This window comes from Sceloporus occidentalis, unplaced genomic scaffold (genome assembly GCF_023333645.1).
Source record: "Sceloporus occidentalis isolate IW3139 unplaced genomic scaffold, rSceOcc1.0.p SCAF_1, whole genome shotgun sequence".
Taxonomy (NCBI): domain Eukaryota; kingdom Metazoa; phylum Chordata; class Lepidosauria; order Squamata; family Phrynosomatidae; genus Sceloporus; species Sceloporus occidentalis.
This window is the reverse complement of record NW_028316981.1, coordinates 62303802-62317796: the sequence shown is the minus strand read 5'-3', so window position 1 is coordinate 62317796 and position 13995 is coordinate 62303802. Positions and strand designations below refer to the sequence as shown.

Below are 13995 nucleotides of genomic sequence, written 5' to 3'. Positions count from 1 at the left end.
TGTGTACCTGCCAGGTAAGGTAAATAGCAGCTGCCTCCAGAATCACTTGCTGAACAAGTGTGAAAAGTAAAGAGAGATAAATGGAAACAGATCATTCTGACTCATGAGGTCCCTTCAGTAAGTTAAACAAAATTCACAGATGTGTGAATCAGAAGAAAAGAGGATGTTGATTAAACAAAAGGCATTAAACAAGGTCTGGATGCATTAGGGAAGAAGCTTTCAAGTAGCCACTTTGTTGTTGTTATGTGCCTTCAAGATGTTTCGGAATTATGGAAACCTGAAGGCAAACCTGTCATGGGGTTTTCTTAGCAAGATTTGTCCAGAGGAGGTTTGTCATTGCCTTCCTCTGAGGCTTGCCCAAGTCCATCCAGTGGGTTTCATGGCCGAGCCAGGAATCAAACCCTAGTCTCCAGAATCACAGTACAACACTCAGCCTACTACATCATGCTGGCTCCCTCTAAAAGATTCAGAATGTTTTTGCTTACTTATACAAAGCTTCTCTGACCTGATTGTTTTGTTTCACATGAGCATATGGTTAGTTTTGAATAAAAAGTTTGCTCAATCATGTTCACCTGCTCTTCTTTCCCTGTTCTTTCCATCTTCTTTCTGTTTCTGATACAAAATTTTCTATCAAAGAAATAACTCCCAGGAACACGTCTACAGTCAGTCCTCCACATTTGCAGCCTTGATTTCTGCAGTTTTGTTATTTGTGGATTTGATTAATATATTCTCTCTAGGTCTTCCAGTGTGACTCTGCTGGAAGTTGGCCACAGAGTCATGCTGGAGGACTTAGAGATTTCTAGAAAAAACATTTCTCTAGGATTTATAGGTCCTACAACATAATGCTTTGGTTAGCGTCTGGTGGATGTTGATCCCAGAGTTGTGCTGGAGGACCTAGAGATTCGCAGAGAGATATTTTTTTTATATGTGTTGAGTTTTTTTCCTTTCACTTTCACTGGGTTCCTCTGCTCCTAATCCCAGTGAATGTGAAGGACCCACTGTACTTCATTAAATGGGGCATACCTGTACTACAGTCTCTTATTCTTGCACTACTGAAAGGTCCCTACAAAAAAATAATCCAGCCCTTCTTTAGATTGTCCACACATCAGTTATAAGTATGAGAGCCCTGGTGGTGTACTGTAGTCACTCATTCACAAACCAATACCGGCAAAAGGACTCAAGCTCGACTCAGGTATGCATCCTTCCACTAAAATGAGTACCCAGATTGTTGGGGGAAATTAGCTTACACTTTGTAAACCGCTTAGGGAGTACTTAAGTGCACTGATAAGGGGTATAGAAATGTTCTTGCTATTGCTATTGCTATCAGTTATAAGTACAGTAATTTCCTATTGCTCTTTATAGTACCTTGTTTATTAAGCTATTATACTGGTGTCTCCTGTCCATTTTTTAAAAGCTTAATTTTAGATATCTATATGTAGAGAAAGGCCAACGTTCAATTGACATATTTGGCCATAGATGTCACAATGATTGCCAGATCAATTACATGAATGTCCTGTCTGGCAGGACTGATACACTCTCCAAGCCTAATAGTTGAACACTGCCCTTTACATTTGCTCATCTTTACCATTATGGTTGGACTAGAAATACATACAGTAACAGTGGGAATACTCCCATCAGTCATGTCAGTATCATAACAGAATGAACATAATTGTACTTTCTAAAATTACACTATCTGTTCAAGTACTGTAAGACAACATTTAGATGTCAAGGTCTACAGTTGTGACTACTACATGATATAAAGGATAATAGTTACAATTTGAGCAAGTATCAGGACATATTAAACATGTATGTTTTAGGTAATGCTCGTTTCTGCATTCTCGATGGCTGGTCTGTTTTTCAAACAGTGATATGAATCCAGTAGTGTCACTGTACTAATACAAGATACACTGAGAAAATTAATTTTCAGAATTAATGCAAGGAAAGGATCCAGTACAGTTTTATACTGAGACACCATTTTGGTGTCTTGTACAACAGTTAAATCCATAACAACTATACTATTGTAGGTTTTTGTTCTGCTAATATGTTGTGTTTATACCAATGGACTATGTTCTGTAAGTGCATAATTCAGTTTCTGCAAAATCCAAATGACTTAACCTTCAAAACCTAAATAAAATATAAGAAAGGCCATAATATGTTTTCCAGTGGATTTTCTTTTCATCCAGGTAGCTATGTTTGTTATAATACAAACTGGTTGTTGTATTAATTATTTTTAAGGAAGTGCAACATTAAATATTAAAGGAATGGAAGGAAAATCTGAAGCAGCACTAGAGGAGCATGGGATGTGAGAAGCATGATTCAGTGAAAGCTAGACATAATAAAACAAGAAATCAAACACATAAACATTGCAATACTTGGGGTGAGCTAGCTATAGTGAACAGGAATGGGACATTTTGAGTCAGATAATTAAACAGTCTTTTACCCAGGAAACAAAACTCTAAGGAGCAATGAGGTGGTATTAATAGAGAGGACAGCCATACCAAAAGCAGTCCATGGATATAATACAAAGTGTGAACAAATCCTATCAATAGGAGTTCATGGAAAACCCATCAGTATAATCACAACCCAAGTTTATGCTGCAACTACAGAAGTAGAAAAAGATACTGAAACATTCTGTGCTGGAGTTCCACGAGGAAACTGACCACACACCAAAACAGGATTTCTTGTTAAGGCAATTGGATAGCAAAAGGAGGAAACAGAGCAGCAGAGAAGATTGTAGGAAAATTTGGTCTGGACATATATTATTTTATTGCAGTCAACAGCATGTTAAATACAAGGATAGCCTAGTTAAAATAGCCAGGTTTTAAAATCTAGCTACTTTCTGAGTGAGTGATTTGTCAGAGACCTGGAGCAGGATAATTACAAGAGACTCAGATGAGCAACCATGGAAACATTGCATGATGGGATATAGTACATCTTTCCTGGCCCATTGGTAAAAGCTGCACCAGAAAAGTACATACAACATGCTTTCACTTTCATGAATATTGTAGGAGCAGAACCCCTTATTCAATTGAGATTTCTTAAATCTGTCAATTAATAGGTTAGAGGAAAGGATATTAAAACTTGCTGGAAAATACCTTTCTGTACATTGGGGTAGTTAACCAGTCTAGGAAAGACATTTCATCCTTGTAAATAGGGCATGATAAATCCAGTGACTGATGGGACCTTCTTTCTTGTTATTGTTGTTCTGTGCCTCCAAGTCATTTTGGCAACTGTAAGGTGAACCTATCATAAGGTTTTCTTAGCAAGTTTCTTCAGAGAAGGTTTGCCACTGCCATCCTCCTAAGGTCACTCCGTGGGTTTTATGCTGGAGCGGGAAATCAAACCCTGATTTCCAGAGTCATAGTCCAATACTCAAACCACTACACCACACTGGCTCTTGCAGCTCCCTGGATCTCTTGATAATCTATATCCATAAACCTCTATTTGACAGTTGTTTTAGTCCCATACAGGTCCATGGATAAGAGATAGGAGGGAGAGAAGCCTACTGAGGAATTTTTACATGCCACTGCCTTCACCTAGAGCAGTGATTCCCAAACTGCCACTGCCTTCACCCAGGGCAGTGATTCCCAAACTTGTGTCCTGTGAATGTTCTGGATTTCAGCCCCCAGAATTCCTAAGCTGGCTAGGGCTTCTGGAAGTTGAAGGTCAAAACACATGGAGAACCAAAGTTTGAGATCCACTATTCCAGGGGTTTTGAAGGAGTCTGACATTGCCTTGAACACCAAGAGTTGGTATTAAACATAAGGCAACAGTGAAGCCAAAAATGAATAGAATAAGTCCATGCCAGACATTTTAGAAAATTTAAGATTCCAAGTTAAGAGTTGATTCAGCAACACATTTGGGGACACAAAATAGTAATCTAAAGAGTGTGTGTGTGGTGGTGGGGGGAGATCAGATGCCTTAATGCGAGCTTTTAGTGAGAGGAAACCAAACGGAGGCCTCAAAAAGCATTTGGGAGACAATTTAAGCTTTTAAAACCCAGACAGCTGTTGGAATATGTTTTCTGCCCTTAGTGAAACAGAAACAGGTTGATGCTCCCACATTTTGTTCTCCTTTGGATTTAATATATTTTTCCTAGAAACCCCTCCCCCAACATGTAACTTCATAAAGCCATATACTTAGATATTTATATGAGTCAACCTGTTCAATTGAATTGTTCTCTATAAACCATGAGAATTTGGTCCTCGTCTTAGCAAAATCAAGAACTGTTGTTTTTGAATAGTCAATTGTTAAAAGATTATTGGTGGAATACTCATCTGAGAGACATTTAGTCTTCTCTGTCAGAGAACTCTGGCTTCACAACAAACAACAAATCCCAGAATTCCATAGCACTGAGCCATGGCAGTTAAAGTAGTGTCAAAATGGATTATTTCTGCAGCGCAGATGTAGCCTGGGCTGTGGAAGGGCAGTTATGAAAGAACTAGAGAAGATCCTGAAGTGTAAAAATATATCATTGAATACTAAAGTAAGGATTGTCCATGTCATTGTATATCCAATTTCTATGTATGGTTGAGAAAGCTGGATAGTGAAAAAAACAGAGAGAAAAGAAATCAACTCATTTGAGATGTGGTGCTGGAAGACAGTCCTGCAAATATTGTGGACTGCTAAAAAGACAAATAAATGGATCCTAGGACAAATCAAGTGTGAACTCTCCCTAGAGGCCAAGATGAGTAAACTGAGACTGTCATACTTTGGCCAAATCATGAGAAAACATGACTTACTAGAAAAGACAACAATGCTTGCTAAGGCAGAAGCAGTAGGAAATGAGAAAACCTCATTACAGATGGATACCAAGGAAATCTGCAAGATCTAACCAGGTCTCATGGTGAGGTCTCTCATTCATAGGGTTGTCACAAGTCAAGGTTGACTTGATGGTACTTAACAACAACAAATAAAGCACAAAATATATCTGTCACACAAAACTTTTCAAAGAGCTATAGCACAACTATAGACAAAAATTTAATCACAACAAGATTAAAATTTGGTTGCCGAATTTGTGGAAATGGTAAAACTCCTCTTTTAATAATGATAACCAGTATCTTCAAAAGAATGTTGGCATAAACATGACTCTGGTAAAATGAATACGTTTTACCTCTTGGAAATGTCTTTTCTAAACTATTCTCAAATGCTTTATAGGTTTCTGCTCTTAGGTTCATTCTTCTAATAAGGCTTGTATTCTCTTTAAAAAAATATTATATCTATATGAACAGTTAAAACATTCTCAAAAGCACCATACTTTCTTTTCACAAACAAGTAGGCTTTCTATTCCGACAGGCATTTGATGAGTGACTATATAAGGCCTTTCCTTACAGGATGTGCTGGATATGGATAATTGTTTTGCTGATGTGAGGGGGATATGTGTGAATGTATTTAATGATATATGTTTTAATCTGGTTTTAATAGTTTTGATTGTTTCATTTTGTTTTAACTTTTGTACCTTGTGGATTTTTAATTATGTCTTTTTTAATTCTTGTAAGCTGCTTTACGTCATGATCTTGGAAAAGACAAGATGTTGTTGTTGTTGTCACTGTTGCTTCTTCCTCAACTTTTATGTGAACATATTTAAAAACATATACAGCAACTGGTTTCTAAAAGAGCAACATTTTTAAACACACTGTTGCCACCAAGCAATAATAGTAACCATGGCAAACTATTTTGGTATGGTGCAACTGTGTACCAGCAGTTTCTTGGATTGAGTTCACATAATTTTAAACAAAGAATATCATTTTTTTATCAAAGAAAAGTTAAGATCAGGCCACATATTGTTTCTTTTTGTATAAACATAATCAGGTAAATGTGCAAGCACCTGGCTTCCTAGGAGTTGTGCATTAATTGAGATTATACTGTGATAAGAGTATCAGCTACTTGTACAACACTATGCTGTAATTTTACATGAAATTCACACAGAATTTAAATGCCATTGGTAGCTTATATTTTCAGTTTTTAAAAAATATATAGTTCAGCAAAAATGATAACAGTGCACCCTTGCCTTACGCAGGGGATCCACTCCAGACCCCTCTGAATAAGGCAAATAGCGTGTATGATTGTGTCCCATTGAAAATAATGGGGCTCGTGCATGCTGCATGGCATGGTGTGTACGCACCACAGGCACACGCACCACTGCAACCCCGTCAGTGCAGCTTTCAGCATAAGCTGAAAGCCACATAAAAGGTGCCTGCGTATGACGCGGGCACACTGTAATTTCTTTTTAAATTAAACACATGCCATTCTTATGGAATGTACAAGTTAAACAGCATAAATAAATAAATAAATTTGCAGTGTTTATTTTTATGTGCCTTTACATTGATTCAGACTTATTGTGACCTTATCCAGTTTTCTTGGCAACATTTGTTCAGAGGGAATTTGCCCTTGCCTTTCTCTGAAGCTGAGAGAGTGTGATTTGCCCATTAGCCAGTGGATTTCCATATCTTAGCAAGAATTCAAACTCTGCTCTCCCAGAGTCCTGATCCAACACTCAAGCCACTACACTACACTAGGCCCTTTTGAAGCCAGCATGGCATACCTTTTTGGCCTATCTTGATTGCGTTAAAGAAGATAATTGATACACATGTTGAGTCTTCCTTGTCCAGAATTCTGAAATTCCAAAAAGTTTGAAAAACCAACACTTTTTTCTTGCTTGGCTGAGATAGTGACACTTCTGCTTTCTGATGCTTCAATGTACACATGCTTTGTTTCATGTACAAAATTATTAAAAAGACTGTGTGTAAAATTATCTTCAGGCTATGTGTATAAGGTGCATATGAAAAACATGTGAATTTTGTGTTTAGTCTTGGGTCCCATGTCCAAAATACCTCATTATGTACAAATATACTAATACAGATATTCTAAAAATCTCCCCCCCCCCCCCCCCAAATTCAAAATCCCAAACCATCTCTGTTCCCAAGCATTTTGAATAAGTGAGAGTCAACCTGTATTATTTTCACGGACATGGAGCATGTCAAAGTACTGTTGGAGACAATGTAACGATAGTTTTTCTAAATTTTCTAAAGAATCAAGAGTCGAATACAAAATATGAATCCATCTCTTGAAAGACATCTCACTATTGGAGCTCAGACATCATGAAGGAGCTGGAATAAAATCAGCCTATATTTTTCTTTATCTATTGTTTTCCTCTTTATTATCATTGCCATCACCTTTCTAGCATTAGATCTCTAACTGAAAGGGCTAGAAATTGATTTTCAAAACCGGGGGGGGGGGGGGGGGTGTTCCTAGCTTAGCTGAACCTGTGGATAGTGCAAAGGAAACTCTGCATACTTAGTGATCTACCCCCCTGTCTTGAGGCTAGATCGGCTGTATCTCATCAGATATACTTGCTTTATCCCCTCCATTACGAGCCTCATATGCATACTTATAGATAGTTTAGGCACTAATGGAAAGAGGAGCCATCTCTTTCCCTTCAGTATAGACATAACTTATCCATCCTTTTACAGATGCAGCACTTCAATCTAAAGTGAAGTGAATGGGAAACCTCTTATCAGAACATCCACAGAGAGAGACAACTGTGAACTGAAGCCACCACAGTACTTAGGTGATTTTTTTTCTAATGAGTGTCCTTAACATCTTTATTATCCGTGTAGTGAGTTAGACCAGATTTAGAAGCGTGCAACTGGACTGGTAGAAAGCAGACTGCCCTGCCTTCTTGGTAGCTCCTCCACAAGCACATCATTTTTTTTAACATGACTATGCAAATAATCTCACTTACGCATTTTGGGTTTGTTATTCACACTATGGAAACCGCATCTATGTGCATCTCTGTGACCGATGTGAATGTATTTGAAACACATTCAAGGCATGCAGAGTTTTATCCCAGTTTATCCCATATCTATTTGCATGTGTTTCTCACACTGCTGACAATGCAGATTAAAAAAAAATCAGTAGGGGGGAATGATATCAATTATATCATGTTAAATGGATTTTCTGGCAGCTCCCCCCCCCCAAAAAAAAAAAAAAACCAACATAATCAGACACATCACAAATGCATCTGAACAACAAAGATTCAACCCAGATTCAACCAACTTTATCTTCACCATCTGAATAATCTCTGAGAGGTATGTTGAGTAAGGAATCCCCTAATCTCAGTTGCTTTCATAAACAGATTTTTTTTCTGTCCATTGAAGAATCAAGCCACTGTGTGTACATGTTAGCTATTCAGACTCCAAGGACAAGACACTAAGGATATCAAGAATTTCATCAACAGTCATGCTGAATCAAGAAGGAAATATGTGACAGTGTGCAACTCATGTGAAATCTTAAACTGCCATACCAAAAGTTGCTGCTTGATACATGTTTCATATCTGGGCAGGCTTTCAAAAGGGTACAGAAAATAGTGTGTGTTTTCCATCTCTGCTTTTCTAAACAACAAGATCACTGTGTAATTAAATCATTATATAACTACTGTATCATTCTCAGATCTCACAAGACTGGCCCAAATTATATCAACTAACAATGTGATTCCAATAGTTGTATTTTTATAACTCTCCCTACCTTATTTTCAATTTCTGAACCAGGAGTTCCCAACCTGTGCTCTCAGGAGCACTTCCCAGGTGCTCTGCAGCCACTCCAGGAAAATGAAAGAAATAGAAATGGAATGAAATTAAAGAGTAAGAATATATTCTTATATATACTCCTAAACACCATTAACTTGTAAAACACAGGGTAGGCCTCTTAGGGGCTCTGGATAGAAATAAAGGCTCCACGAGGTTAAAAAGTTGGGAATCCCTGTTCTAGACCATTTCACAGTCACAACTATAACTGTCTCCTCTATTTCTCTTTCTTTGAGCACACATCTATATGCACATCTCCCATTCACCAGTATGCATCCAGTCCTTCCTCTCCAGGGCCATCCCCACCAAAGGGTTCTACTGATTAAAAAAATGACACTCCCTTCCTTCATAATACATCTCTAGGTTCACAAAACACTATAAATGAAACAGGCACTATACCTGAAAATTCCTCAATCTTTCAAAAAGTCAATTCTTGCCCATGACCTATAGCCCCTCATAAGCATCACAAATTTCATTTGTAGACAGTCGAAAGGTCCCATTACAATTCCACAAGCAGCATTTTTTTTTACCTTTGTACTTCTTTCAATGACTCAAACCACATTATATTTTCAAATGTTCTAGAAACATAGGTGGAAAACTATAGCATTAATTGAGCAATGCTGCTTATTTTGAACTAGCCAATTCAGAAGGTGGAGAGAAGGTGCACCGTTGCTTAGACATGGGGCTACTCTTGTACCAAGTTCAGAAGCTTCAGTTAGTTCAAAATATGGCAGCCAGATTGGTCACCGGTTCATCAAGGTTTGACCATATAACACCAATTTTAAAAAATCTTTACTGGCTCCCAATTTGCTTTCGGGAATAATACAAGGTGTTGGTTATTACCTTTAAAGCCCTATATGGCTTGGGCCCGAGTTACTTATGGGGCCGCATCTCCCTATACAATTCGCCCTGTACTTTTAGAACAACGGGGAAGAATTTGTTGGCATTAACAACAACTAAATTTGTCTCAACTTCTCAACAAGCTTTTACTACAGCTGGTCCAAGACTGTGGAATAGTAGACTACTACCGTTACGAATTCCACACTTGATTTCAAATATACAATTTCCATTCCTATGCTCAGGAAAAAAATACATTCTGAAATATTTTGTCCAGTAACGATGAATATTAGTCTAAAATTTAAATAATAAAAAACAAGTTGAATACCAGGAACAAATAGTTCTTCCAAACACTGAATCAAATAACGGAAAAGCAAACAACATATATTAGACAATATGTACAGAATACAGTACCTAATGATAATATCAACTTTTGTATCAATTATTACCTTTCAAAAACCAAATGTCATTTGTTATGAAACAGTTAAATTTAGTTATGTATAGTAATGTATACAGCTGCAATCCTAGGAAGATATACTTTGAATAAACTTACATAGGATCAGGCAGCATTTTCCACTAAAATAATGAGAAATATTTGTCACTGCTAACATCAAGATCATTGTTCTCAATTAGACTTAGCCATGATTAACCACTATATAACTGTCAGATCTTAGAAACCAGAAATTGCACTGGTGATCTAGAAGTTATTTCTGAAGTTTGTCAGTTTGACAAATCGGTATTGATTCAACCTATAAAATGAAATATTATGAATGGTCTGCATTGTTTTGACATAATGTTCTCTTAAACAAACTCAAGTAAACAAAGTTCATTACTGGCCAATAAGAAACAGCAATAGCAATAGCAAGTACATTTCTATACCACTTATTGAAGCACTTAAGCAATGTGTACGCTATTGCCCCCAACAAACTAGTACTCATTTTAGCAACCTACAGAAGAATGCAAAGCTGAGTCAACCCTGGAGCCCTGCAGGATCAAACTCACAACCTTGTGGCTGTGAGACGCTGGAGTACAGATATTTAACCACTGTGCCACCAGGGCTCCTCTCAAGTGATGAATTATTTGAAATGTTATTAATTCCACCTTTTTTATATAGTATATTTGCTTCTTTCCTTGTAATTAATGAATACAATAATGTCTTCAGGACACTCTCTGCCATAAAGGATAAATGAACACAATCTGCTATGAGAAATGTTGATAAAAAGGGAAAAAAACCCACTGCAAAGTACTTCAGCCTTCACTTTCTGACCTACAAATATCCGTTCTGGAAGAACAACAAAAACTCGATGTTTGGAAAGAAAAACAGCTGAATTGAGATATATTCACAAATTCCTATCGGCTGGAGAGATAATGGTTTCTTGACATATTATATTAATATATGGGCCTCATCAGAGTTACACATGTAACAAATGGATTCTCTGCAGAAAAACTTCTTACTTCAAGGGAACTGATTTTGAGGTAAGCAGAATGTATTGCTTTAATATCACAAAACTAACAGGCCAGATGCTTGACAGATCTGTACATACCTACACAACTCTCTGAAGGTTTATGGCCACTCTCACAATTGACATCATTCTGTATCCCATTACACTTTGATACCACCCCCATGGCTACATGTAACTGCTTAAATATCTATGGAATTAATATTGTACTCCCAGCAGTGCATCTGAAGTAGACTGATATCCAAGAAAGCTCATGTTAAAATAAATTATTCTTTAAAATGCTGGTAGGTTCCTTCTCCATCCCTTTCCTTTTGGTTCTGAAACAGACTAACTCCTTGAAAATATCTCCTTTAAAATAACCTCCTAAGATAATGAGTTCACAGACTATGGATTGTGTGGCCTGAAAGACTATGATTTAAATCCTATGTGATGTTTACAGTACCAGGATTTACAGTCTCATCTCCCCTCCCCACCCACCATCCTCAGCATTTACAACCATTCTGGAGGATTTCACAGCTCACTACAGCAGGTATTTACAGTATGCAGTAGATTGCAGGAAAGACGAGAGAGAGAGAGAGAGAGAGAGAGAGAGAGAGAGAGAGAGAGAGAAAGTTCAATTTCCACTTGTGGAAGCAGAAGCATATTACTGGATGTGTGCGTGTGTCTTCAAGTTGCCTGTCAACTTATGGTGACCCTAAGAATTTCATAGGGTTTTCTTAAGCAAGAACTACTCAAATATTGTTTTGCCAGTTCCTGACTAGCTTATAATTCCTTTGTATATCTCTCTTAGTATATGGAGTGTGCTTTTTCTCCTTGTTTACAGGTTCATTAACACACACAGTTTATAATAGGCAATCTTATTCCAGTATTCCAGGTGAGACCTGACCAAAGCAGAATAGAGTAACACTATTACTTCCCTTGCTCTGGACACAGTACTTCTACCAATGTGATTCTAGGCTGCATCAATAGATGTACAGTGTCTACTCTAGATCAAGGGAAGTAATGGTGCCACTTTATTCTGCTTTGGTCAGGCCTCACCTGGAATAGTCTAGTTCTGGGCACAATTCAAAAAGGATGTTGACAAGCTGGAGCATATCCAGAGGAGGGCAGCTAAAATGGTGAAGTGTCTGGACACCATGCCTTATGAGGAGAGACTTAGGGAGCTGAGTATGTTTAGCCTGGAGAAGAGGCGATTAAGAGGTAATATGATAGCCCTGTTTAAATATTTGAAGGGATGCCATACTGAAGATGGTGCAAATTTGTTTTTTGCTGCTCCAGAGAACAGGACCCGGAACAATGGATGCAAGCTACAGGAAGAGATTCCACCTAAATATTAGGAGGACCCTGGAACACATTCCCTCGGATGGCCATCTGTTGCGGGTACTTTCATTGTGAGTTCCTGCATGGCAGGGGGTTGGACTGGATGGCCCTTGAGGCTTCCTCCAACTATGATTCTATTATTCTAAACTTCAGGCTGCATTTTCCAAATTAATGTAAACACAATGCCAGATTCACTTGCAGATCATAAAGGGTATATATTTCCAAGCCCTATGCTCAGGAATACTCTGAAATAAATTTCTCATTCATTAGTCACATTGCTCATAATTGCATGTCTTTTTCATACACATACAAAGATTGTATCCTACCAATTAATGACAGAAGACCATTATTTTCTTTTAAAATAGCTACGTTGCAATATCTTTTGTTTGTTTGTTTGTTTGTTTTCTAATCTTTTTCCAACTTCCTGAATTCACAAACTATTGTCGTGACAGGTTTTTGTAATCAGTTTAAAGCACTGTAACAACATATTATCATTGTTTTTATTTAACATTTATGGCTTTGAAGTAAATACACAGGGGAAAAGGTTGCATCTGCCATCTCATCATTTTCTGCACACACACACACACAATATGTATGTACTACTCTGTCAACAATTACTCACAAATTTAGTTCACAAAAGGCTTGTTTTGGATGAGCATTGTTATTCCCAATATATCTGGGTTGCCAATATGGGTCCATACATGCACAATACAAGCAGAAGCAGGTAAGCAGAAGGTAAAGCTAAAAGTAACAGACCCCTTTTTTCTTTGCAGAGTAAACAAGCATTAGTTTGGAACTAGTTCATAAAGCTAATGGACTAGATTCTTCTGCTTGTAATGGGGCAGCAAAGCCAAACAACTCTTCCTTCTGCCCCACCATCTTTTCTACAAATATAGTATGCATTGGAAGAACTGGTATTATTTATACGGCCTGTGAATTGACAGAAAGGTAAAAGAAACAGAGCATTAGATATGTGCACAATGTGGCATGCTCAGCCTTCATGATCCACTGTTTGCTCAAGGTTCTCATCTTACAAAATTACATGAAGAGCCCTCAAACTGACAAGGAAATTTGCATTTATTTCACATTGTATGCAACTTTGTATTTAGCTCACATTATATTTGTCTTGACATCACATGTACAGAAGGAAATATATCATATACAGTCAGCCCTCTGTATCCAGGCTGCATTCATGGATTCAACCATCCACGGCTTGAAAAACAAAATTTAAATCCAAAAAAGCAAACCTTGGTTTTGCCATTTATATAAGGGAAACCATTTAGTACCCCACTGTATATAATGGGACTTGAGCAAAACATTGATTCTAGTATCCATAGGGAGTCTTAGAACCAAACCCCAGCAGATATCAAGGGCCCACTGTACAGAAGTGTTATATATCTGGTAGGCTGTCTATTTTTAACATCACCTTTTTGCATCTTACTGTTGCCACAGAAATGGCAGAAAAGGGGATTATAAAGGTAACGTGTACAAACAAAATAAAGTTAAATACAACCCGAAAAATCCCATACCTATAACTGCAGTATATTTCCCCCCCTTAAACTGTTGAAAAAAGAAAGAGTGCACAGCTTTACTTACTGTCAAGTTAATATTTCCAAGGTAAAGTCTGTGTGAGGACCAGGAAAACAACATCCAATTTAGTTCTCAAGCAAGCCACAAGCATTTTGGTCCTCTGCTGAGTTGGCACAGCCAAAATCCATCAATAATGATGGGCTTAGTTGGGCCAAATTCTGCAGAGGAGTGGGATAATACTCTTCAGTGATTGCTAGGCAATC

General features: G+C 37.7%; 1 protein-coding gene across 2 annotated transcripts in view; it reads right to left on the bottom strand.

Annotated features, from left to right (window-relative positions):
* Nucleotides 1-13995, bottom strand: part of PHF2 (PHD finger protein 2) — a 170177-nt gene that overhangs the window by 152909 nt on the left and 3273 nt on the right. The window lies entirely within an intron of this gene.